The following is a 4,700-nucleotide window of genomic DNA, read 5'->3' as shown; positions in this document are numbered from 1 at the left end:
TGAAGAACAAAACGACAGCAACTTGTCTGTTCCCCTTCCCCCAATTCCCCAGCACTGTTCCCATCCCCCAATTCCCCAATAAAAATCTAAAAAAACAACAACAAAAAAAGTCATAAATATAGAATACAATAACTGAAGTGAAGAATACACTAGAAAAAATCAACAGAAGACTAAATGAAGCAGAGGATTGAATCAGCAAATTATAAGACAAGAGAGCAGAAAACACCCAATTGGAACAATAAATAAAAAAGATAAAACAATTAATATAAAATATTATATAAAACTTTTTCTTCAATATACTGATATGTAAAACACAAAGACTATAGAAAATTATATACAGAAATATTTTATTTTCCATTAAAAAAACAGTATTCAATTTACCACTGTTTACCTTGAAGTTAGAAAACATTTCTTCTCCTAAATAATAAGAAATATGTGTTCTCTATAATGACTGATACAAGTGGTGGTAAAAAGAAATAGTTCTTTTATTTTTAATCTCATTTAATTAATCCAATTTGTTATTTTAATTCATTGTGCTAATATCTGAATTTCCTATTTAAAATGATAGAACACTGCTACATTTTATGTGACTTATGAAAGGATATAAGATGCATTATTTGTCTCCCAAGAACAAAAGCAATTGAAACTTAAAGCTTCAGATGCACATTCTTGCATCTGAAGAAACAGTTACTAAAACAAACCTGTGAGCAGACAATTGATTGTTTAAATCTCTTTGCATAAACTGGATTTCTTTTGTAAGACTTTGGTTTTCAAGTAAAGTATCTGCAATCATGTTCTCATCTCCACATGAGGCTAGTGCAGTCAAGTGAGCCTCTTGTTCCTGCTGGCAATACAGTGGGAATTTCTCCCTCCCACCCCTCTTCTAGGCAAGTGCCTTCTCCCAGTAAAGGTGAAGCATTTAAACAGGAAGTGGACCTTAATCTAGCTACTTTTTTGCCTTAAGAATCAGGTGACCATACATTCTGATTTGCCCAGAACAGTCCTAGTTTAAGTATGCTTATCTGGTATCCTGTTTAGTCAGTTACCCTTTTCACGCTTTTAACTGTCTTGGTTTGGAGATAAATTATATAGTCACCCTAGTGAAGAACCATATAAATACATGAATAAATGTTCTATCAGTGAAGAGTCTGCCTCCTAATACATTTTATCACTAACACTAAAATAACAGGAACAACTTAAATGGTAAAAGGAAAAATTCTGTTCAATTTTCCTGTAAAAATTTTTAAATAATGAAACACTAATTGAAATTAGGTTGAATTGTACCTAAAAAATCATACTATGCATTTTGTAATCTCACAACAGAGATAAGAATTAAACGCGGTGGAAAAGAGAATTAACCCGTTTGGTAACTAAAAGGAAAATAAGAGTATGGCTGTCAGGTTCTGGGTAATAAAGCCACATAAAAACTTTTGGATCCAGTTTTCCTAGAATATGTCAAACAACTAGACATCAACATGTCCAAGGCTCACCCTTTCTAAGGAAGGTTGTGGGAGAAATCCTAAAATAGCATAATTCACTTCCCTCCCCCACATCATGTACTAACTATCAAAAGGACTGAACTACTAATCAGGATCTTATAAGTATAAGGTAGGTCCCAGGAGTCTGCCTGCCAATCCCTTCGTTTGCTCATCTCCACCCACTGCCTAAAAAAGATGAAAAACAAAACAAAATCAAGAAAAAAAAAAAAAGACTTTGCAACTTTTTTTTGGTGTAGAATTTGATCTGCACCAGAATTACCTAGCTAAGTTCCTCCTGAGTTCCTGACACAGGGTAACTGTAATGTAATAAATATTTGTTGCTTTTGGCCACTCAGTATTGGGAATTTGTTATGAAGTGAGAAATAATACAGAAGTTGTATGGTTTTTGCTTTTGCATTTTAAACATGGAGTGAGTTGAATGGTAGTTCATTGTTTTCCATATAGGTATCATATTAGAGCAACATCTGTCTTTCTCCCATTGGATTGATTTGGCACTTGGCTAGAAAAATGTGTCAGTCTATTTCTGAGCCCTCTATTATGTACCACTGATCTATATGTCTATCCTTATGCCAACACTACACTGTAGCTTTATGAAAAATCATGGTATCAGGAAACAAAAGGCCTCCAACTCAGTCCATTTTCCAAAATTATTTTGGCTATTCTTAAGTACTTTGCATTTGAATAATTTCATAGAATCAGCTTATCTATTTCTTCAAACAAAGCCTACTAGGATGCTAATGAGGATTTCACTGAATCCATAGATCAATTTAGAGAAAATTCAAGTACTGGGCCAGTGGCACAATGGATAANGCTCGGCCGGCCCATTATGGGCCTTATTTAGATCCTGATTTGAAGACACAAATGTAAAAATAGTATAAACCAATTAGAGAAACGAAAACTTTGATATATTATAACATTAAGAGACTGTCATTTTTTTTTTAGTAGGACAGTGTTAGTGAGGTTCTGTATGAAAGAGTTAGGTGCAAAAATGTATGAGAATTTGCAAATAAAGTGGTGTGACATTTCAGATTTCTTTAAAACACCAGGAGGGGAGAGGAGTGCGGGTCTAGATGAAGCAAGACGGACCACATGTTGATAATCGCTGAGGCAGGGTGATGGGACGCATACGGGTCACTGCACTAATCACTCTACTTTTGTACATGTTTTAAATATCCTAAAACACAAGTCTTTTTTGTTGTTGTTTTTAAGAAATACTGTTTCATATCCACAGGACTGGGACGAGATTTTAGCAGTCTAACAACACCCTAGATTGGGGAATTCTGACAGTGTTGGTAGAACAGTAAATAGGTATAGCACTTTGAAAACCAATTTGGTAAAGCTGAGGATGCACATCCATACAACCAAATAATTCCACTTCCAAGCTTCCGCCCTGGAGAACTCTTGTACACATACACATAAGAAAACATGTACAAGAAGGATCATGAGAGGCTATAAGCAAAACATTTAGAACTTAAGTCTATAAAGAGGAGAATGGATAAATCACAGAACATTCAGAGAAAGATTACTATATGTGGACAGCAGTAAAAATAAATGACCAAGAGTTACATGTCAACATGGATACATCTTACAAACATAACTTTAAATGAAAGAAGCAATTTGAAGAATATATAACTTATATCAATATATTGAGTTCTAAAATGTGCCTGAGAATAAAATACCAAATTCGGGATGGTGGTTACCTTTGGGAGGGAAATATGGGGATGTGATAGGTAAAGGGTACAGAAAGGGCTTCAACTGTACTGAATATGTTTTATTTTTTTTACTAGGTGTCAATACAGAGGTGTTCCTTTTAGTGTTCAGAAACATTTTATAATATTTTTTAAATCCTAGAAAACAAAACATTGAGAAGCAACATTGAGGATAATTTTTTTATTTCTATATTTTAAAAGTTTGTGATGAACAATGAATGTGCATTACTTTCATAATAATCAAATCTTATTTATTTGGTAATTCAGGCTTTTCTTTCACAATCTTCAAATAAAATATGATGTTCCAATAGTTGTATAACAATGGACCTAAATCTAACACTGCAGCTTTTAATGTATTAGCAGCTACAACAAAGATATACTGCAATGTTCAAACAGTTAATAATAGGAAATTATCACCAAGGAAACAAAATCATAGTAAGTTTAAGTGTCAGGCTTTGACCCATAACAAATCAAAGAGTTGATTAAGCATCACTAATTGCTATAACCACATATCCCACCCTCATCTAATCCTCATAGAATAACCTGCATAAGGAATGATATATTAGATCTAATTGTTTTACTATTTATATGTCATTATTAGATTGGCCACTAGAGGACCCTAAACAGCAGAGCAAAAACCTTCGAGTTCAAGAGATAGATATCAAAACCAAGCGGAAGAGCAAGAAATATATTATCCTGACACATAGGTGGGAATACTTAGTATATTCAAATCAAATGCATAAACTTACTGTGATAATGAACTTCCCTGTCTCAAATCTTTGGGTTTCTCTCCAATGGTTTCTTCCCTTTAGCATCAAATCTTTAAAAACAAAACAAAACCAAAATCAAAATTCTATGTTGGTTTTTTGTTTTCATTTTCCATTTATTCTTCAGCCCACTTAAATATGGCTCTTACTCTAATCATTTTGCTATAATACTTTTTTACCATAGAAAACAATGATCTTTAACAGTCAAATCCAAAGGTTAGTTTTCAATCCTTGTCTGACTGCCATTTGACTGTTTATGAAATCCTCTTTTTGAAACATTCTGCTTCTTTTATTCTGTGAGACCATTAAATGGAAATTTTTTTGTGCTTAAAAGACAGGTAATTATTGGTTTCTTCATTCAATAATTCATGTAACAAATATTTACTTAATGCCATGTGCCAGGCATTATGCTAGATACTGGAAGCTTTAATAGTCTAATGGGAGAGATAAAATGAGAATTATAAAATAGTAATATTGGGCTACCACAGGTTTAAACGCAAGGGTGCCCCTGGAAGGGAGAACCCTGGGGCAGATCAACCGAAGTGGGACTGCCCATTATCTGCAATTTTCATAGACTCTTTAGGCTATGGTTAGTGACAAAAATTTGAAACCAAATTAAAATAATATTCAGAAAAAAAAGGAGTACAGTACAGCCCCTGAGTCATCTTTTCCCCCCACATCACAGGATCCAGGAATGCAGCCTAAGTTGCCTTATCCAAGGGGCA

General features: G+C 33.8%; 1 protein-coding gene across 1 annotated transcript in view; it reads right to left on the bottom strand.

The window, feature by feature from the left end:
• Positions 1–4,700, bottom strand: part of SHLD2 (shieldin complex subunit 2) — a 76,108-nt gene that overhangs the window by 18,455 nt on the left and 52,953 nt on the right. The window contains exon 3 of the mRNA XM_019660503.1: positions 3,958–4,028. The gene's annotated coding sequence lies outside the window, so the exon portion shown is untranslated. The remainder of the gene's footprint in view (positions 1–3,957; positions 4,029–4,700) is intronic.

The sequence above is a fragment of the Hipposideros armiger genome, unplaced genomic scaffold (assembly GCF_001890085.2).
Source record: "Hipposideros armiger isolate ML-2016 unplaced genomic scaffold, ASM189008v1 scaffold_319, whole genome shotgun sequence".
NCBI lineage: Eukaryota > Metazoa > Chordata > Mammalia > Chiroptera > Hipposideridae > Hipposideros > Hipposideros armiger.
Note: the sequence above shows the minus strand (reverse complement) of the source record. Positions and strands in the feature narration are given on the sequence as shown.